A 24,633-nucleotide genomic window follows, 5' to 3' on the forward strand; every position below is an offset into this window, starting at 1 on the left:
TATTTCACTATGAATTTTTCGAATTAATTATGTATATTTAAAAAATTAGATAGATGAATCTGTTTATATTAACCTGAATTTCGATTATTTGAATAAAGGATCACAAATAGTAGAGGAAATTAATGAACTTATATTATATATATATATAATTAATTTTCTGTCAATAATATTTTATCATATACATATATATATATATATTAATTCTACAATGATTAAGAAAAAAAAATAAAATAAATTTGACTTTTTTCTTTTAATTTTGACAAAAATAATAAAATTATTTTCTCGGACTTCTTTTCAAAATTTCTTTTAACGATGAAATAAATATTTTAAAACAAGAATTATTATTAAAATTAAAAGAAATTACAATTACAAACAATTATCAAGAAATAGAATATAAATATGAATGAAAAACACATATTAAAAATCAAATATAAAATATTCAAAGCGCTTTTAATATTTTTGGAATCAACTGTAGTTCTATTCCTGTATTTTTTTTTTTTTTTTTTTACTCCGGGTTTTATTTTTCTCTTTCCTATGATTTTTCATCGGAAAATGTATAGGTTACATGTCCAAATCGATTTCTATAACTAGCGTTTTTAAGTGATATTCGGTGTTCACCAGTTGGAAATCTGTTTCTGTCATTCGAGATTGGATTGTAGGTAGCAATGATTCACAAAATGGTGATTATATATATATATATTTTTTTCATTATTATTACCGAAACAATTAATTTTATTCATATTTTCTGCATTTAGAATTTTTGAAAAATGCTTTTAGAAAATTTAATATTATTTCATAAACCAAAATATAATAATTTTCGTACAATCATTTTGATCGTAATAATTTATCTAGTAATATATTTGAGTGAGTTATAATTTGGTTGTTTTAGTGTTTCTAAATCTCGAAGATTTTTCGATTGAAAATTATGTCATAGAATGTGACCACATTTGAATGCATTTGAATTATGCAAGAAATGGTATGCTCAAATTTGTACATGATAATTATATATATAAGTAATTAAGAATGATAAGTAATGAATTAATATATGTTTTAATGGTATGCTAATAAATTATTATTATCATCAAAAATTAAATATTTTGAAATTGTTTAAAGTTGTAAAAAAATTGATATATAAATTGTCAAAATTTTGCAACCGTTTATCATCCTCTAAATATTCTTAATTTTTAATTAATATATAATGATCAATAAAAGACAAAACAATAATTAATAACATGAAATATAATTATTAATAAAAAAAACTTGATAAAACACGAAGCATAAAAAAATTTTTCTAAAAATAAAATAGATACAAATATTATTTTTATAATATTATTCGTACAATTATTAACATATTTTAACAATTGTAATATAGAATTTTTTATTAAAATTTAATTCTCTAATAAAATTTTTCTTCGATTATAAATTTTCTCAAATTTTAAATTCTGTGTATGCTTATTTTATCATGTATTATTTTTCTACTGCATCTTTCAATTAACATATATTTTAAATAAAAATAAATAAATGTTACAATTATGAAATTAAATTATTACTTAAATAAATAATGCATATAATGATATGGTAAAATTAAATGATATAAAATTTTCCATCACAAATTGTTTTTGAGAATTGCAAATTAATATAATAATTATAGATTAATAGAATCCTATATGAATAACTGTATAATTTCCAAGTGATATTATAATGAGTTAAAATGTTTTAAATTGTATAATTAACCGATAGTAGACTCCATGAATTGAGCTATGTAACTTTATCGACAAAATTATGTAACAAGTTCCTAATAACATTTATTGCATCGTCCTTGTCGTACCAGAATCATGTTAAACCATGCGAATTTAGGCTGTGTTTAATGATATTTATTGAATGGAATAATATTAAAACGTAATCAAAAGTATTTTTATAAAATTTTTGTTTAAAACATAATCAATAATATTGAAAAATGTTTGTTTTAAGAAAAATATCAAATTCTCAAGTACAGAAGATAATAATTGATACTGAATGTAAAAGCAATATATATTAAAATATTTTTAAAGGAACAATATTTTGATTATCAGAATTCATCAAATTAATATTAACAAAGTAATTTGAAAATTATGTTGGAAAAAAACAACAAAGAAAGATGATGATTCTATATGCAAAAATAAGTCGAAAATATGGAATGACAATTTTTAATACAATGCTTCGTTTTCGAGATAATCGATTACGAAATTTTATGCACGCGTACTTAAGAGGTAAAGTCACAAACAATTGAGCGTATTTATATTAATAATTCAAAATCGAATTTAATAAAAATGATGAAAGAATTATAATTACAAATCATTTATACGCTAAAAGAAACAGAATTTTGAACAGAATTTTAACATAAAATTTTATAATCGATTTTCTCAAAAACAAAACCTCCGACATCGAAAAATGTCATTTCACATTTTCGACTTATTTTTCCACGAAGAATCGCTCTCTTTCCATTTATATCGATTGCGTTATTTTCAGTACTAAATATACCAGAGTTAAATTTTTTGAAATTAAAAGAATAGAACGATAAAAGAATTTTATTTTAAGAAAAAAAAAATAATAAAATTATCGAATCCAAATCTTCGATATTAAAAAAATGGAAAAATGAAAAATTTCAAGGAAACACCCCTGATTACAATTCTAATAATAAAATATAACACAATGATTCGGTGATATGAAAATAAATATGATTGGTTGATGTAGATCGATGAAGTAAACGAAAATCCTCGAAAATAAATGGTATTACATGCATGCGGCGTTTGTAGGAGCAATTTGAAAAATGAAAGGCAGCCGATTGCGGTGTTTCTTTGCATTTGGTTAATGGAACTCGTGTGTGTACACGTGAAAAACTTTGATCATAAAATTGAATTTAAAAACTCGCGTGATCGGTGCTCGTGAAATTAATTGTACAAACTGGTCCCTTATCCAAACTATGCTTTATGCTTTATTTAATGGCTCGAAATTGAACGTACTTTTTATTAATGATTGATTAACGTTTCTCTTACGACGGAGAAGATGTCTTTTTCTTCGTTCTCTTTTATTATTGAAAACTTAATTTTAATAAAGAAAGAAAAATAATATTTGTGTTTGTTTTTAATTCAATGAACACATTTATAGAAATAAATATTTTATGCATTTTATATTTATATATTTGTATTTAAATTTTATAAATAAATGCATAGAAATGTAATATAAATAATTATTAATTTAAAGTTTCTAAATTTTTAAAATTTAATTTTTGATACTTGACTGGTTGCCTGTTTATAGAATAAAATTAAAAATATATTACAAAATTTTATATATTTAAATGGATGAACATTGTTTATAGGTCTGTTCATAAAGCAGATTTTTTACTGTTTTCGAAGATATTTTAAAAATTAAAGAACATTTAAAAAATTTTAAATTAATAAAACGTAATTCTCTAATAATTTAAATCTTTTCTAATTTCATATGATTTAAATTTAAAGAAAATCTTCAAAATGAGATGAAAAAGTAATTGATTTGACACAGGTAAAAAATAGTAAATAAAAATTGAATACTAGAGATCTATTTTAAGAAAAATATAAATTATTTGGAATAATAATTATCGAAACAAAATTACTAATAAAATAAATAAAAATTAATTTATTTAACTTGTAATATTTATAATTTAGAAATTATTAAATTATCATTAAAATTACTTGTATTTACTTAAAGTGAAATCACGATTGAAACTATAACACATTGGATAGATGGAAAATTTACAAAACGATCTCATTAATGTTAAAATTTATATTATATAATATTATATTGATTTCACGAGTGGAGGAAATATAAATGGCTCAAGATAAATCAGAATTGATCTCTTTATTGAATCGACGTGACTATATAATTCAGTTTATAAATTAATTTGTGTAAATGCAGCGAATGTTGTTCGTGATTAATTCAAATTCAATCGTTCGATATATAAACTTCAAACCTACGTGTTAACAACTACGAGTACACTGGATAAATCAGAATTCTGTTATAAATTAAATTGCACAATTTGTAATTAAATTACGTAAAATTTGTATTTTATACTATAATTTTATTACAAATATTATTCCGAAATTTATTTATTCATTAAATAAAATTATAATAATGTATAATCACAGGTAATAAAATTGCGATGAAATAATTTTTGAATCACAAAAAGCGAATTTTTATGCAAAATAAAATTTTTACGAAGAAATGGAATATTAATAATTCGAATATTAAATTTTCTTTCCCAAATATTATAATACGTATTATATTTTGGATATTTCGTGTCTTTTTACGTGTCATTGTGTGGACTTTCGTAGATTCAATTTTTGTAAAAGGAAAAAATATTTAATATAACAATATTTCAAATTGAATATAAATGTTATTCTGTTAATTTCATAGAATCGCGATTTTTATCCAACATTCCATTTAAAAGATAAAGTGATCTTTAAATTATGATTTGAAAATATTGATTAAAATATTTTTCCTTTCTATGATCATATTCTATATAAAAAATAATAAAAATGATTTTTTATTGTTTTATTTACTATTTTATTATTTTATCTTATAAATAATATCACCAATAATGAATAGTACAAAATCTAAATATACACTCATTTTTGATTCAAGTATTTTCTGATCGACGAAAGACAAGATTTATTTTTTTTTTATATTTTTTAAACACAGGAAACTTTATAATTTCTGTAAAATATTGCGTAAAATTTTTAATTTTATTATTTGAAATAATTTTGAAATAATCAAAACAATTATCCCCCTCCCCTTCCTTTTATTTTTTCAAAATAAATCTTGTTCAATCCCGTTCTCGACACCATCATCATTTAATCCACCAATTAACCCCTACATCCATCCCCTAAATCCCAGATCCACCTTAAACCCAGATCGAACAAAACATCCACGCGAAAAGCCACTCGAGAGCAATAACGCATCTTGTACATCATCCCCTGAAAGGGGACCCATCACGACGAGCCAAAAAAAATCCAGTTTTACATCTCCATCCATCGGGCTGATCCTCGTTGCATTTAATTTCTTTTGTCCCGTCAACCCTCCCTCCCCTCCCCCACACACATTTTCCCCCTTCCCTTTTCCATGGTGCCATAGATACTCGATAGTGGCGGTAATTAAAGTTCCGATCCAAGACCATTCGTATTTGTCATCGTTGGGGAAAGGTCGAGAGGGGAGGGGGGCAGAGATTGCGGGAAAAATCGCGATATCCCGATCCAGAGGGTTTTCCATCGGTTTTCAATTTTCGCGTGGCCGTCGTATCGAGCGTATCCGCGAATTAGTTGGAGGGGCAATGGACATGCATACGGCGACGTCGGCTGAAACGATATTATCTGGTGGATATTGAAAATCGAAAATGGAGAAGTACGTATCGGGCGATCGAGTTTGCGGTGAGACGTTTCTGTCCTGTGGCCTGTTGCAGTGGGGAGGGATTGATGAGGCAGTTTTGTAGTTTTGCTCGGGTTGTGAGAGAGGAGAGAGAGGATAGGGAGAAGGAGAAGAGGACGGAAGAAATGATAAGGATGGAAGATTTATTAAGGGAGAACAAAGAAACAGAGATAACGATGTAAAGGAGAAGAGGGGATTGTATGGAAGATGAAGAAAGAGAAAAGGAATAGAGAAATATGAGAAATAACAGAGATAATGATGAATAAAAGGCAGAGATTATTAAGGATAAAGAAAAGTGACGAAAAGAAAAAAGAAGAAAAGTAATAACAAAATAACGAAGAAGAAGAATATTAAAGGAAAAAAGAGATTAAGAGAAAGAGATAACAATATAGAGGAAGATAACAGATAAAATATTGACAAGAGAAAAAAGGAAAGAAGAAATTGTTAAGGAAGAAAAGTGACGAAGAGAAAATGAAAATAAAGAGGAGGATAAAAAAGATGATGAAGAAAATCAGAGAGAAAAGAGAGGGACAAAGAAAATAAAGAATTGTAGAAATTAAAATACAATAAAAAAAATGATAGCAGAAGATAACAATGAAAAATAGAAAAAGATACAGAATAATAAAGAAAATGAAAAAGAAATGGAATATAAAAAGAAAAGAAATTGTAAAAAAGATAATAAGAAAAAGAAATCAACAAAAAAGGAAAAATAAGAAAAAGAAATTATGGAATAAAAAAAAATGAAAAAAAAATAATAACAAAAAGCAAATTATTATCAACCTAAAAGAAGAAGAAGAAAAATAACTGAATGAAGAATAAAAAAGGAAAAGTATAATAAACAAAGAAAGAATTTTTAATAGAATAATAAAATATATAAAAAGAATAACAAAATAAAAATTTTTAAGAAATAAATTTTTCTCGATAAATTGAAAAAACAAAAATAAAAAGGAAGAAAAAGGAGATAAAGAAGATTAAGGAAATTAAAAACGAGAGGATAACGAACAAGGAGAAATGAAAGAAAATGATAAAGATATCGAAATAGAATGGGAACGACAAAGAGGATCAAACGAGAGGAGAATGATAAAAGAGAGGAAGGGTGATACGTAGTCTAGCGTGCTCTATTGATCGGCTATATACAGGAGCAGGAGAGAAAAAGAAAGGGACGATCTGGTGTCTAGTTTAATCGGTGAAGCGGAGCTGTCGATGAAATTTCGAAAGTTGGAGAATGATGGAAGTTGAGTGATTATTGATGGGAGAACGAGATCGTGATGAATGTGACGAGTTTTGTGAAGAGATTAGCTGCAGCATTGGCTGTATTGTACGAATTAGGGAGGATTTTTAGGAAGGGTTAAAACGGTAGAGAATTGTTCTGGGTTTTTTGTCAGTTCGTTGCCAGCGAGATTTGATTGGTTTAATTCGTTAAAGGGTGAACATTCGTTTGACTTTGATTTAGAATGGATCAGTGATGTACATATACAGGATTGGCTATTGGATTAAATTTGTCAAGAATTAGATATTATTTTTTAAAAAAATTTTATGATGGATGTTTATCAATTTTATATAAAAAAAAAAGATAAAAAATATTAGAAATTTTGAACGGTTTTAGTTTAATTATACATATACATTTTGAAGATTCTTTTATCTCTGAATCTTTCATATTTTTTTCCTCTTATATATGTTCAATTTTAATTACAATAATGTCACTGTAGTAACATGTTTTTTTGTATTTTTAGATAAATTTTAATAGTTATTTTAATAGTTTAGATGCTTTAAACAATATATATTTTTTTAAAAAAGTATAAAACTATAAATAAAACACTTACTTTTTAAACAGAACATACAATAGAGTGAAAAGTATTAATAATTATTAAAATATAATTTTTTAAAATATTAATACACAATTTTATATTGATTAGAATTTGATAAATTATTACAAATATGAAAATGAAAAATATAAACAAATATTATAACAGAAAGTATCCATATTAAAAACTAATTCATTAATGGTTTTCTTAAATACTGCTTTTCTTTATAACAAGTCAGATAAAAAAATCTTGATATCAAAATAAAAATTTTAAAAAATGAAAATAAATTTTTCTCAATTAACTAAATTTACAAAAATTTATTTTTTACATTTACAAATAAAACAATTTCATGTTGCATAAAACCATTACAATTTTTGGCCAAAAAATTAGACCACTTATAATTTTCAACATTTTTTGAGTTGATATAAAATTTCAAAATTTAGAATGAAATCACAATTTAAATCATCAGATAAAATCATTAAAAAAATAAAGGATACGATAAAAACAAGATGTACATCAAAAACACGAAAAATATTGAAAATTACATCCAATTTTAATCTTCAATAAATTAACTTAAAAAAATATCTCGCCAAATTCTCGAAATAACTCTCGAAAATAATTCGAAAAAGAGTAAATGAGTAAACCCAAGAATAGGTGATAAAGAAAAATCGCCAATCGTTCGATCATTCCATCGAATCTCTCCCTCCCTCCCCTGTGTTTTGGTATTCTCCTTGGAAAACAAGGCGCGAAAAGCAAACGACTAATTAGCCGTGGCATCGAGGGTTTAAGCAGAATAGGCTGGCCAGGTTTTCGGTCGGCCTGCTTAAACACGGCGGTAAACGAAGGATTCCGTATCACGGGACCGTTTCGATTCAATTTTCACTAACTGGAGCGTGGACTAATTAACCCAACGCGAATAGCCGCTCGAGAAACAATGGCCGGCTGGCTGAGGGGGATAGCTGGTAGGGGGCGCTGTCGCGAGGGGTTGAGAAACAGGAGAGGCATACTTTGTCACTGTGTGTGAGTACAGTCGAACGAGAAAGTGCCGTTTCCAAGAAATATATACTGTTTTGCCAAGAAATTTATATAGTTTATGAAAATTTGTATTTGAACACTGTTCGAAGTACGCTGTAAGATATATGAGTGAAATGAAAATTGGAGCGATGATTAATCGAGTGGAGTAAAATATTATCGGCACTGCTTCGAATTTTTTGTTTTTTGTTATTTAAAAGAGAATTTTTTTAATTTAAAGAGAAACTAAACGTACAACTACTGTGTGTGTTTGAGGAGATTAATGAAAGTTTGCGTGGTATGTAGAGCAAAGCGAATTGTAAAGTTAGGAATAACAAGGATTCAGAGGGATAAATATTTTTATTTCTTCGAGAGATGTACGGTTTTGTTAATAAAAATTTATTTTGGAAAGAAAGTATTTCATATTTCGAATAAATAATTTTTTAAATTTATTAAACTAGAATAAGAATTATGAAAAGATTAATAGAAGATTTACAAATGTAGATGAATTGAACGTGCGATTTTTAATTTGTGTATCTTATTATTTGTTCTATTTCGGATGTAAATAAAAAATAGTATTTCATTGTGATTTAAGCATTGAATGAAATAGTATTTTCAAGTAGTATTTGACTTAAGTATTAAATATAATAGAATCTTTAAATAATATTTATTTATGAAAATATTTTAATTTCTACTACAATTTTGTCTGAGGAAAGTTTTATCGAAATTCTAGATTGAAAACAACATGTAGAAATTTCTTTTTTATTATTTATGATTTTTAATAACACACAAAGTTTGTATTCTATGAATTTGATTAATAATTTTTTGAAAATTAATTTGAAAATGAATTTAAAAATTATTTTCATAAATTTTATAATAATTTTTACATTTTTTGGTACTTAGAATAATTTCTGTTCTATTGAATAAATTTTTTAATTTTAAATGAAAAATTTAAACTAGATTTTTGAAATAAAAAAAAGTTAAAAAAAAAATTAAAAAACATCAAGACCTTTTGATGGCAAATTAATTTTAATCTTTTAAATCTAGAAGATTAGAGGCAACTTTTTTTCATTATTAAAAAAATAATAATTTTGATTTTTTTGTTTCATGAGAATGTAAGATTAATATTTAAAATCTTAAAATTTCTTTATCTTTCTAAAAATTACACGTTTTTACACTTGATAAAGCATAAAATATGAATATATTAAAAAATTGCTTAAAAAAAAAAAAGGATGTAAAGAACATTAAAACTTTGAGAGTCGATCATTTCATTATTTTACATTTAAAAAAAAAGTAACATTTCGTTAAAAACAAAATTATTGCTCAAATTTAAATTAAAATAAATATAAAAGATAATATAAAAAGTATCAATTGAGAATTATTTATCAATATTATAAATTCATTGTAAATATTATAATTATTTAAAATGATAGAAATAATTCTAGAGACTATGATAAAGATAGTATACTGCCTTATCTTCAATTCGCTTCATTTAAAGTAAATTTACTTATAACTCAATAAATAAATTATATATTTTTTGTTTATCAACTTTTGTTTTATCTTTAAAATCGATTCTTCAAAGTATCTCGTGAATATATTTTATAATACAATTTATTATTTAAATTCACATAAAATGTAAAAAAGATTTTTATAACTGATTGTATTCATGAAGAACATAATGATGAGAAATCAAAAGGAGGCGAAGAAAGAACATTTTTTCGGTGTGAAAAAAGAAAGATCACGTGCTCGTTTTTCGATGAAATTTGGCTGAAATAATAGAAACAAATGAAAAGAAATCGATTTTGACGAAAAAATATGTTTTGTCTTTGAGAAATGTTTTTTAAATATAAAATATTTTTCTATTTTTAAACATTTGGTATAAAATTATTGCTCTTGGAATTACTTGTAAATGTTCAATTTTTCATATTTTAAAGAAACTTTTATGCAAATATATATTTTTCATTACACATATTTTGCATGATTTATGCAAACGATGTAAATGAATGTTTTATATATTTTTCTTCTGATATAATTTTTATTTGCATGATATTTAAATGATATTTTATGAGACAAATAATAAAATAATGAATAAAATAATTGTGAATATTGAGAATTGAAAAAATTTTAAATATATAATACATAAAAGCAAATGCAATGCTATTAAAATACTACATTTATGCTATAGAATAATCTTTTTCAACCTAATTTTTTCAGATAAATAGATATATAATTTATTAAAACGCCATAAAAAAACTTTTTCACACAATATTATTAAATTTTGTGAAAAATAGATGTATATATTAAAATATATTAATATTTTGTAAATACTATTTTTAAATAATATGACACATTTTCTATATATTACTATAATATTTAACATTCTTTCAATTGTATAAAAAAACTACTAATTAATTTTAATATAAAAGAAATAATATTTACTATAAAAGAAAGCAATAATTAAAAGCAATAAAATATTTTTAAGAATATATATTTGATTTATTTTAACATCTTTACTCAATTGCTAACATTAAAATTTTTGCTCAAAAACAATACAATATTTTAAAATTAAAAATTTGAAAGATTTATGGACTGGATACAATAAAAATATGAAAGTGATATTTTGATTAATTGATTAATTGTACGAATGAGATCCTTTATATGACTTCAAATTCAGAATCTTCCATTACAGAACTTTTCTTAACGAAAGAAGAATCTAAATCTGAACAGGAAACAGAGTGACATTTAAAGATATAAATCAAGAGAAAGAATGGACATACATAGTTTTTTATAAAGCAATCACGAATAGGATAAACAAATAAGATTCTTAACATGAATTTTGTGCCACTTCATTATAGATATTCAAATTTCATTATATGCAATATTTTGAATTATTTAAATAAACATTATTTTGTTTTATGAAACACGTTGTTTATTAGTTATTAAGTAATCGTCTTCACGATTCTGTGAAAAATTAACAATATTCTTCACAATCATCAAACCTTAAAAAAAAAGAAACTTTCCAAAATTTATTCGCTAAAAACTCTCCCCTCATTTTTTGCAACGTAAGCCTCCCTTCTTTCACCTTTTTATCCCTACAACATCGATCCGATGTCTACACGTCCAAACCGTTCAAAATAAATCCAGACAACAGCAGATCCCCGCCAAAAGCATTCAACACTATCAAAGCCCGAAGAAAAAGGCTGTGAAAAACAATCAATCCGTTTCGTATCACCCTAAATCACAACGATCCTCGCGTCTGCCCTTATCAATCCCTCTTTTCTTTGAACAATTCTCTTCCATAAACAACAATAACAACAACAACAACAACAACAAACTTTACCCTTCTTATTAAAAAAGAAGAATAAAAAGAAAAATTCCAACGACAAAATTCCAAAGGAACCATGAAGGTGAGGGAAAGAAATAGAGAAGACACGAGAGGAAAAGAGTCACACAACGAGTTGAAAGAGTCGAACATGGCGAAAATGGCGAAAACACGATTATCTCGAGTGCAGGGAGGAAAGAAGGGGAAAAGTCTTTTGAAAGAAAGGGAAGAAAAGCAGCGACGGGGACCTGGTTTGGCCTGTTCATCGGACAAAAGGGGTAAAACGTTGAAAGGGAGCAAGAAAGGAGAATTCCAGCTTCCTTGGATCGTGGTGAACTGCACGTACCTGGACAGAGGAAAGGGGTTGAGTTGGAGGCGGGATTAAACTACGAGGAAAAGTGGTTTCTAAGGCAAGGAGAGGCAACGTGGAAAGCTAAAACACCTGAACGGTTCCTCTGGCTAACCGGCCTAAACCTCTCTCCCTTCGCTTTTATCCGTGTCGTTGTTAGCCCCAGGCTCTGTGGCCTTCTAGATTCGGGAGGCGTGCTCGTGTATGGAGAGAAGTTCCTTGGTGGCCTTCTCGTGAAGGGCAACGCTTGTATATGTGGTCAGTGTTGGGAGAGGATGTGATTTTTGAAGGTATTGAGGTTGGAAGATTGTTTGAGTATGTTTTTTGGATGAATGTAAAGAGATGTTCGCAGATAGTGCAAAGCTAGTATACTTTGTGGATTTAGCTTAAATTGACTACATTCGAATCAGATTATCCACTCTTGAATCCTTATTTAACATAGGATATTAATCTAGACAAATGATACTAGAATAATGTAGAGAAAAATGTTATTTTTAATACTGCTGGAATTTAAAGTTTTGCATTTTATTTGAGTATAAAGAATATACATAAATAATATAGGACTTTTGTCTATGTATCTATAAATTGATTGGATTTTCTGTTGGATTTTAAATTGACTAAAATTTAATGTATTTAATTATCCACTTGTTTATTTAATACAGATATCAACTAGAGAAAAATGTAATTTTCTTAGTGTTGAAATTAGAAGATTTGTTGGATTTATTAGATTTATGCTATATTTATAAAATGATATGAATGTAAATAACTTTGAATATAATACAAAAGTAGTTATATCATTGATAATTTAGGTTTTCATTTTAACTCCAAAATTTAAATCAGATTTATTTCTGGATATATATTTATCTGAAGTCAATTAGGATAACTAATATTCAAAATGACATAGAAAAAAATATAATTTATATTTAGCAAAAGTATCAATCACAATAATTAATGTTCAAAATGTCTTTGATAGAAAATGATGTGATTTTTTTTTTATCTGATATTATAAGGATTAAAAGATTATTTGAGTTTTGAATCAGAATATAAAATAATATGGAATAGACACAGATAGATATAATTCATTAATATTTTAGATTTTCTAAGTTCTAAATTTTAATTCTAAAATTGACCAATTTATTCATATCTGAATTTAGATTTACCTAAAGTATCAACTAGAATAACTGACATTAATATAATTGTACAGAAAAAGCTATATATATATGTGTATCAATAACTAATACTTAGAATAATTTTTTGAAATTCATTTGAATATAAAAAGATGTATATCAGTTATAATATAGTGCTAGTACAAAGTTAGATATCATTAATTTCATCTAAACTCTAAATAGATTTTCATTTAAACTCTAAAATTAATCAAATCAGCTTATTTATTTCTATTTTCACATTTACTTAAAATATCAACTAAGATAATTGAAATTCAATAAGATTGTTCGGACAAAGTTATGATATTTTTATAGTTACAATTACAAAATTGATTAAAAATTGATTATATTTTGTAGTATGTTTATATAATATAGATATATATTAATATAAATATATTATAAATATGCAATTAATATAAAAATACAAGCATATCTTATTAATACTTTAGACTTTTTCTTGTAAATGAAAATAAACTTAAAATTTATCATAGCTATATCTGTTAACTCTGAATATAAAAACTATATTAATACAATGTTAATAAAATTGATACTACAAAATTAAAAATTTTTATTTACACTTCTAAATTAATCCTAGCCAAATCAGTACATCTAGTTTTATATTTATTAAAGAATGAAGAAAGTAAATAAATTTTACTTTCATTCAAGAATTTTTTTTTTGAACATTTTTTCAATAAATAGAATAGCATTACTTATTCACAAGAATAAATCTATATAAAAGAATCTAAATGCTGTAGTATTTATTGCATAATTAATATAAAATTCCTATATTCATGATGTCATTTTTAATCCATTCGTCGTTTTATCCATGGTTAATCACATTTTTCATAAACAAAAAAATAAAATTATTTAAAAAATTCTTTTCAAATAAACATCTTTCAAAAAAATCATCATCGAATTTTGCGAATCGCTATCGAATCGATGTTAATAAATGTACGTTTAAAATTCAAAATGTACGTTTTGTAACGTATCACATATAATCGAATCACAATGCCACGACTGTGACATTCAATTATGGCACTTGGCCAGTGGTCCCAATATAGAAATCTTACAAGAATTCTAATCCAAAACGTCAAGAATCACGTGTAATATTCCGTGTGTAGGACATGTATAATAAAGCTATCCACAGCTTATCTAAAAATATCAAATAATTCAAGTAATTCAAGAAAATATTTTCGTCGAGAACATACCAAGTATCATCATATCATCAGATTAAAAAAAAATAATCTATTAGAATTTTCTTATTAGATTGTTTAATTGCTACATTTTTGTCATGGCAATGAAACTAAAGTATAAAAATATAAATGAAATAAATTAAAAATGATAATGATAAATAATGAATAATCTAAATATATATAATATACAAATGATAAAAATATAATTATTATATATAAGAATGGATGAAAAATTAACAATAATAAAAATGAGGAAAGAACAATAAAATGGCGTGTTATAGAATAAAAATATAGAATTATATTAATGGAGTGACAATTAATTAAAACTAAAATAAGAATAAATAATAATAATAAATGAAAAATAATTTTGACTAAATCATATTACACGAATTTTATAATTATAATTTTCAGTTAAATTAATGGTAAATTTCAATATATATATTGAGCAAAAAAAAAAATGGAAAAATATTGCTTCGTGTTTTAGCGTTTCGCTCTGATCTAAAGTCCGATCAGAAAAAATCTTCAAAGGCGTGAAGTTCAATGAATAAACTTGTAATCCGACTTTGATATCATATTAATGTCATGAGTGAACATTTTAAACGCTTCTTTGAAGTGAACGGCCGGAATAATACCCTTTCACATCTAAACCGATGATCTTTTATTTAGTTTTTCAAAGAATATATGTTATGTATAAAAATAAAATAACGAAGCTACCTGTGGAAAAATTATGTTGAAAAATTTTTTCCACTTCGAATTTTCTTGAAATATTGATTAGAAATAAAATTCGTGTCAAAAATAAAATTTTTGTTCACTTTTCTATTTATGTATATTATCTAGATATTAAGATTTCGTTAAATTTATTTAGAAAATAAAATTTTAAAATGTTCTATATTTTAAAAAATTTAAAAAAATATTATTTCTTATTCATATTTCTAGATTCCACTTAGCGTTATTATTATTATTTTTTTTCTTTACTTAAGTCATACTTAAAACTATTTTTTCTGTCCTTATATTTTTCTTATGATTATTTGTTTTAATGAAGCTCTTAAGCGCTAAAACATTTTCATACTATTCTTAATTATGGAATATGCAGTAAAATTTTTATTAAACTTGTAAAACACTTTGTATATCTGTATAAAAATGAAAATAATATTTTATTGAATAAAAAAAAAGATATTTAAAATTCTTTTTTAAAATTCTATAATACTTTGTTAAAATAATCAATTTCCAAAATTTAATAAAAAAATAATAAATAAATAATATAAAAAAAAGTACAAGTTATACAAAATTTTTCCAAACTTTATTCAATTATTTTCATACACAAAGATCCATAGTTGCTTCTTTGATAAAATAGAATAAACGTAAATATAATTTATTATTATAATTATTTATTCAATTTCTTTAATTAAAATATAATAGCATATAGCAAAATATCACAGATAAAATGAGTACCTTTAACTTTTCCAAATACTTATAACATTTTTTATTTATTGAATTTTTTGATAAATATTATCTTTCAATCGTTGAATTGTTCAATTATAGATTACTTATTTATTTAGACTTTCTCAAGCACTTTGTAAAAAATATCATTAAATCGGAAAAACAAAAAGACCAATTTATTCAGCCATTAATTCTCATATTTTTTGAACGATTAATTTCGATAATAAAATTTTATAGTAATATCAAATTATTGAAATATTCCATAATAAAAGTAAATAATCCATAACATCAATAAATAATAATTGACATAACCTTAAAAAAGAAAAATGATGACAAAACAAAAGTCATTCTTTTATAACATTTTATATAAAATAACTCGTTGATATTAATTATTAGCCTATCATATTATTTACAAAAAAAAACATATATTTAAATATGATTTTACATAAACTATTTACAAAATTAAATTTCAAAATCATTTGAATTTATATTTCTAATAAATATAGATTTATCTTTTACAAAATGCAAATTATATATTTCTTTAAAATATTGAAAATAACTTGAAACTCAGAATATTACAGTAACATAATTTTTAAAATATTTTATACATAAAAATAAAAATACAATAGAAAAGAAAAAAAATATTAATAAATGATAAAAAGAAACATATGTTTATTGTTTTATTCTCTAAGAAGACAAAGAAATATTATTTCTTTAATTAATATTTTTAATTTGAAAAAAATAACTACTTTATATATATTATAATTCTGAAAATAAATATATAACATAAAAATATAACATAAAAAAAATATAGCAAAAAAGAAAAAGTAAATAAAGAAAATAATAAGAAATATTAGTTTCATCAAATTTTTTTCAAAAATTTAGTATTCAAAATCAAATGAAAATCATAATCATATATATATTATGTTATCATATACAAGATCATCTACAATCATCTAAAATGATTTTTTTCATTCTTATATTAATCTATCTATCTAATTATTTAGATATTTTTTCTTAACATAAAATTAAAAATTTGTTCAATCTTCAAAAAATTTTCAAATCAAATTGCATCATTATTATTTGTCATATTACTTCCTATATGTATTCCAAACTTAAAATTCTATTATCAAAAAATTATTGAAATTAGAAATCGAATAGCAATTCAAAAATTTTATTTAGTGATATAAAATTACAAAAACAAAAAAGAAATACCAAAATAAAATGTCTAAAAAAGTAAGAAAATAAAAAAAATGACCAGACTTAAGAATAATTAACGATAACCATTGACTAAGATCGATTCAGGTCTTCCAATCCACGTTAAACCTTCGAGGTATTCTCTTCAGTTACCAGAAGTTCGAAAGCTTTCAGACATCTCGATCCATGATACAGATCTTGATACACGTGTAGATACATGTAGATGTAAGTGTATCAACAGAGGGAACAGGCACGTATCGAACTCTACAGCCACATAACTCACCTAGTCGACTGGTTAAGCGTCGAGTCGATACTGGAGATTTTCATTTCCGTCTTTGGTAACCTTTCCCCGTCATTAAGGGACCCAGAAAAATGGCCTTTTATCGGCCATGACTTGGGAAATAGAGTTTATCAACGAGAGAAATTTCTTTTTTTCGTTGATTGTGGATTAGTGGTAAATGGAGTAGTAAATTGAATACTTTGGGAAATAAGTGGAGGTAACTAAACTTGTTTAAAATAAAATAGAGGGATTTATTATTTGAAATTTTAAAAAGATATTTATTATTTTTTTTAATTTTTTGAAATTGTACGACGAAATTTTTTTAAATTTAATTTAAATTGTAATGTTACATATAAATTTAAATAAAAATAATTTTTATATAATTTTATATATAAATTCATATAACAATTTTTATATAAATTTCTATACAATTTTATATACAAATAATTCGATAATTAAATTTTATAGTGATTTAAATGTATATGAAAATTTAAACAAAATTGGATTTTATACAAATTTCAGTAAAATTTAATTCCGTAGTATTTTAAATCAAAATTCGATTGACAATTGATTAATATTCAATTTTAATGATCAAAATGCCTTTTTTTTACAATAATTAAAATTTCTACATTAAAATATTAGATAAAACAGAGAATCTTTAAATTTTCTTTTAAATATTTTCATATTTCTAGAAATTTTTATTTTAATTATATTTTTAAAAATTGTTTTCTAAAAAAGGAGAATTGATTATTTCGATAATTTATCAATATTTCTTAGTACTATTTCTATTTATAAATCTTAATTAAAAATTTAACTAAAAATTATCCCTTTCAAATATACCAAATTATTTCTTGATTAGAAAGATATTATAATAAAAATAAAAATAAAAAATTTAAAAAACTGATAAAATATTCTTCTATAGTTTGAATAATTAATCATATATAAATATGTCATTAATTATATAAAAATTGTAATGTAAGAAAAAATAATCATGAATATGAAAATTCTATTTGAATATCAAAGTATTTAAATACTTTTCAATACAAAATTTATTAATCTGAAAATTTATAAAATCTAATACAAAAAAAATTACAAAAATTTGTCTCCTTATTTTCTATTGATATTTTATATCATATTTAAAAATTTATTTCAATAATTTAATCCAATAAAATTCAAATAATACCAAGAAACGTTCAAAAATATTTCCGTTTATTCTTTTTACATTTTGCGTTCTTTTATTCTACCTTTGAATCTGCATAATATCCGGAATGTAACTTTATGCCATCGAATTTTATTTACAAAACTCCTCCGTAAAATATAAAATAGAAATGTGGAAGTTTATAAAACACGTCGACGTTCATGAGTCAAAGGATAGAACTATAAAGGAAAGGAGCAATAAAAATCTTATAAATTATAAAACATACGAAGATGCAAAGAATAAGAATCAGTTTCTTCTATATGTGTACCATATCATTTAATTTTTTTTTCAAGAAACAATAAAATTTTACTTATAAAAGAAAAATAATTTTTACGAGTAATCTCTTATTTTTGTAATTTTGATTCTCTTTTTTTTTAAATTTTAAAAATAAAAAAATTTTTTTAAAAGAAATTTAATATATAATATCTAATAAAATTGAGATATATATATACAGGGTGATCCATAATTCATGATATAAATAAAGTAAAAAAGATTATATGATTATAAAATAAAATAAAAATGTAAAATTTTAGAACAATTTTTTCATATAAAGCTTTATTCCCGAATAAATCAATTTTGAACAATTTTCAAATACAAATAACATTAATTAATTCTTGATTGGATACGAATTATCCACAGATGATGATTACTTTAAATGTAAAAAAAGCAAAAAGTATAGAATAAAATTTATCATTGTTTTTGAAAAAATTAAAATTGAACATATATAGTCGTAATTTCATGAATTTTCAAATTCGATTTTCTTGAAAACTAATTTTTAAATGATTATATCATTATATTACATATAAATAGATATATTATACATTTTTTTATTTCTCATTTTCACATTTAAAACAATTTTCTATCAACAATCTATTCTACAAAAAATTAATTTTATTTATATTTAAAAAATCAACCTTTTAATTTATCCGAAAACGAATTCTCTCGCGTAATTTCGTTATTCTTGATTTTCGTCTTATTTCGAATCATAAAACTCCCCCTGACCCTATTTGTAATATGAATTACGGGCCACCCTGTGTAAAAATACATTGGACGAGAAATTTTCCATCACCTTTATTTTAATATTGATTTTTGTGCGTAGTTGAAATGAAACTTCCCTTTATTTCCTTTCTCCACACGCCGGTGAACAATTTTATCGCGATACCATTTTCAATTTCGAATCATTTACGTGGTTTACATTCCTCCGTTGCGCGACGAACGGTGTTCACCCTCGAATGAATTTCTCCTCCGCATATTTCAGTGAAATTTTCTGTTTGAAGTAATAATTGGAGGTTCCATCGAATTAAGTGGAACAGAAGAAACAGAGAATGATCGATGAACTTCCATTTGGTCAAATTTTTTATTTTTCTCTAGTTCTTCTTGAAAAATACAAAAAAAGAAAATAATATATATAATAAACGATAGAATAATTGATACGAAGAAAATTATTATTTCTTATTGCGAATAAAATATTCGAAAAATGTAAAAAAAGATTTAAAATTAACATTTCATCGAATAAAATAAATAATTTTAAATATTTATAGAAATTAATCGTTTTCTTTTAGCAAAGCAGCTTATATTACATTTGCAAAGGGGAAAAACTCGTTAGCAATATGTGAAGTCCAAAAAATAGAAACTTTTCAAACCAATTAAATTTTTAATATTTTTGGATAAAAAAAAAACCTTTAATTTTAAAAAAAATTGACATTTGAGTCTAACAATCTAATTTCATACAATTTAATACAAGATTAAGCTAAAGGTAACCTAAATCTAACTCAAATATAGCAGTGCCCACTTTAACGCTTGCAGTTTGGATCGAATTGAGAATACTTATCTGGGCAGGTGTCTATCGCGAAATTAACTTTTGAGAGAAAGAAAAGAAATGTGAATGTGAGTCGAATTTTATTCATCAGTTTATTTCATTCATTTCATTCAAATTTATTTTTAGATTTCATTTTTAATAATTAATGTTAAACTAATATAATTTGAAATGAAATAATGAAAATATTTTCAGCATTCTGAAACAATTTCTTGAGATGGATCCAATATATATTAACCTGATTCTATTCTTCATACCAAAATTCAAACTTATTCTAAACTTAGCTGGAATATTTAAAAAATTTATTTCATATGTATCGTAACCTAATTCAATAATCCGAAATAGATGAAATACTTTTTTATCTGTATCTATATAACCTGATTCCATATTTAATATAAAATTTAACGTAGATATTTAAAAAATCCAAAAACGAAATATTTTTATTACCGTGAAATAACACTTACAAATATATTCTAATTCTATACTTGATATTCATTAAACTATTAATTCAAATCTAACTCAAAAGTTTCAGAAAAATTAAATTTCATATGTTCCAATCTAATATAATGATTCAAAAGAAAATATTTTTGATATTTCAAAACTTCTTTACATGGAATCTATAATAATTATACAAAATAAAGTTAAATTTCATATGTATCAATTCTAGTAGCAATTAATTGAAACGAACTACTTTCAAAAATAACTAAAAAAGATTTAAAATCCAAACTAATTTAAATCTAGTTTAAATTAAACTTTTGAACAAATTAAATTTCATATGTGCCAATCTAATATCTATTTAACATGAAAATGATTTCAAAATTCCGAAACATTTTTTACAAAATTTTTTTAACCTAACCTTAACTCAAGTTTTACATGTACCAATCTAGTATAATGATTCATAACAAAATATCTTTGGCATTCCAAAACAATCCCTTCAGAAAGGATTGAAATACCAAACTAATTTAAATTTAACCTAAATTTAGTTCAAATATTTGAAGGTATTAAATTTCATATGTGCCAATTTAATACAGTGATTCGAAATGAAACGAAATACTTTTGAAGAAAACTAATCTAATTTAACAAATGTAAATTTCAAATGTGTCGATCTAATATCATAATTCAAAACAATTAAAACGAACTATCTTTTCCAAAACAATCCCCTTAAGAACGTCTTAAACGCTTAATCCAAAGAAACTAAATTTTATAAATACTATATTTAGACGATGATTCGAAAACATTCTCACTAAGAACGTAACAATTTAACTCCATACTTAATATCAAAACTAATTTATTATTCGAAATAAAATACTTTTAATATTCCAAAACTAACCTAACCTAACTTTCTAAACTTTACACGCACCAATCTAATATAACGATTCAAAACGAATTACTTTCGAGATTCCTTCAGAACAAGTCCTTCAGAAAAATCTGAAACAGTGCGTCGACACTTTCCTTTCCACTCGTTTCTCGCAGCCACAAGTTGATCCGTCGACGATCCGCGGAATACAGCGCTATTCCTGGCGGAGACTCGTGTCGAGTGAGCGCGGTCGCGGCTAACAGAGAGGATTAAAAATACGTTGAAGTGTCTTCTCCCTATCCTTGCAGGGCCACGGTTTGAAATACAGCGGTTGTAATGAAGCTTATTCCCCACGCCGCGGAAAGCGGCTTAGCTTTTAATTGCTATAAACCAGTCCGGCATAATTTTGCCGTCTCTCAGGCTTGCCCTCGTAACTCAGACTTCGGCTAACTTCACCGGATACTCACGCGGATTTTAATGGAAGAGGTTTGCGAGTCTCTCTTTCCAAGGGAGAAAAATTATTTCGCGATTTCTTTTTAGAGAAGATATTTTTTTTAATTTTTATTTTTTGATTGATTCGATCCGCTCGATAAGATACATAATTTTCTGGTAAATAATTTGAATTAGGTGCTAAAGAAATTTGGATTAGATGTGGAATGGATTGAAGAAAATTTTCAAAAACAAAAATTCTTAATTTACTCATTCGTGTCTTATATATAGTGAAATTAAGTTAAATAGTTGAGTCGGAAAATTTATTTACAGTAAAGAATAGTTAATGATATTTATATATTTTACTTTTTAATTTCTAATCTATTACGTATAACATAAATTTAAACACAATTATGTATTTTATTATTCTGCTTCAATTCCAATTCATTTGTAAATATATTTATATACAAAATAATATTTAAGCTTATCACTTGGAATATTTCGTTTGTTTTTGATAATATTAAAAATTATTTCAGATAAAAATTGAATAGTTAATTTCAAATATCTCTTAAATTAATAATTTTTCGATAAAAAAAAGTTTAAACTAAAGATTTATATAATTTCATTTAAAAATTAAATATCTTTTATTTATAAAAAAAAAAAACATTTACTCAAAATATTTCTTAATATTATCAAAAATAAGAAAGATATTTCATAATGATAAAATTAGATACACGTCATATCTATATTGAAATATATAGATAAACATCATAACTCGAATAAACCTTTTTACAAACAAGTTTAAAACTCATTATAACTAATAAAACTGGAATATTAATATTGTAACCTCAACTTGAATCTAAGGATAAATATTTGCGAATGGCAAATATAAACGAAAATAACAGTTGAACAACATCATCTTGATTGTAATCCTCCACCTTTTGTTTATTCCCCTTTAAACTGAACGAGAAGTATACGGAATTATCCGTGAAACTTGGCTGAAAATTACCAAGGTATGATCTTCCGCCGCTTTGTAATCGATAATTGTCGACAATGCAAAGTTGGCGAGAGAACGGCGCAATTTTCCAACGGACGTGAAAATTGGAAGCTCGAGGCGTCTTTATCTTGTCTTTGGCGAGTTTCCGTGACTTATCTCGACATAGTTTCGATGCAGGTCGAAGGCTCGAGTCTGCGATGATAATCGTGGAGAATGAAGATATACTATCTGCGAAATATCCGTGAAACCACCTGACTTACTTTTACTTTTTCGTGTAGTGGATTCTGTGCACGACTGTGTATTATTTTTGTACGATATATTGTACAATGATATTTAATATTTATATTTGTATAGGTAAAAAATCCGTGAAATCTTTTATATCTTGTAATAATATTTAATATTTTTGATATAATGTTTACAATAGTTAAAAAAAATATGTTTATATACAAATTTATATACAAAAAGTTATTTTATTGATTAATGAGATAAATAATGAAATCTAATATTGTAGAAAAGAATATATAATTTTTTATATAGCTATGTGTGGCATTACATTATTTTATTTTTCTGTTGCCATTTCTTATCATTTGATTTGTAAATTTATTTATCTTTTATTATTATATTTTTGAACAATTCAATAGAAAAAGATTGAAATTTTAATATATTTAAATAATAATTGATTCTTTACAGAAATAAATATATTTTCATTTTATAAATATACTATGAAATATTTTTTATCAAATATTTTGAATAATATATATTTTATTTTTCAAACGATTATATTACATAAAATATAATCTGTAGAATTTTATAGTATTAATAAATGTTCTTGCAAGTTAATCTTCGATACATTCTTCCATTTAAATATTAGCATAATTCAGATTACTACTATGTATAATAGGATCATGACTTTTGATACGTTTCAATGATTACACGAGAAACTGTAATAACCTAATAATCTTTACAAAAGTTAGCTTACATTGTCGTTTAACTCTCAAAAGAGATGATCAGATTTTATTAAAAATTTTTTAAAGGATATATATTTATAATATCAGAAATTTAACTTAATCGAAAAAATATTTGTAATTAAAATTTTCTATATTATAACCATTTTTTTAATTTTATTATCCTCTTTTGATTTTACTAATCAAAATTCACGATTATCGATATCCTTGAAAGTATCAGAGGGTTGTTCGGAATAAGAAATCCATTCTGAAATTTTTTTAATTCGATCGAGTATTTGATGCTTGTCAAAATAATTGAATAAATCTCGATACTGGCTCGAAACTGACGGACTGTTTGTCGATATTTAGTATAATTTGAAATTCGCACACGTCTGGCTAATGGAATTTCAATCGGATGCGTCTCTTCTGCCAGATTTATTCCAATGATAAAATTTAAAGTGTTTAAATAGATATATGAAATTGAATTTCATTGCCAAAAAAATAAAAAAAAGTAAATCCTCAATATGTAATATTTTTATCAATATATATATATGTATGCTATATAAATACAAATTTAAATTATTTTTAATATCTTTTCATCGTGAAATTTAAATATGATTTGATAATTGTAATGTTTTGACTCTTGATCTTTCTTACTATATATTTTAAGAAAAAACAAAATCATTTTGAAAACGAGAATAAAATTTTGTTCTTTTTAATTAAAATGATTTAATATTTAATATTCTTTCATTT

General features: G+C 24.1%; 1 protein-coding gene and 1 long non-coding RNA gene across 8 annotated transcripts in view; one reads left to right on the plus strand and one right to left on the minus strand.

Annotated features, from left to right (window-relative positions):
• LOC108002506 (poly(rC)-binding protein 3) overlaps positions 1–24,633 on the plus strand; it is a 441,044-nt gene that overhangs the window by 209,871 nt on the left and 206,540 nt on the right. The window lies entirely within an intron of this gene.
• On the minus strand, positions 18,392–21,809 carry LOC133667048 (uncharacterized). Its single transcript, XR_009832152.1, has 2 exons — positions 21,605–21,809; positions 18,392–19,773 (listed from the first exon to the last, which is right to left on the minus strand). It is a non-coding gene; the product is annotated as an uncharacterized LOC133667048 (long non-coding RNA).

This window comes from Apis cerana, linkage group LG12 (assembly GCF_029169275.1).
Source record: "Apis cerana isolate GH-2021 linkage group LG12, AcerK_1.0, whole genome shotgun sequence".
Lineage (NCBI taxonomy): Eukaryota > Metazoa > Arthropoda > Insecta > Hymenoptera > Apidae > Apis > Apis cerana.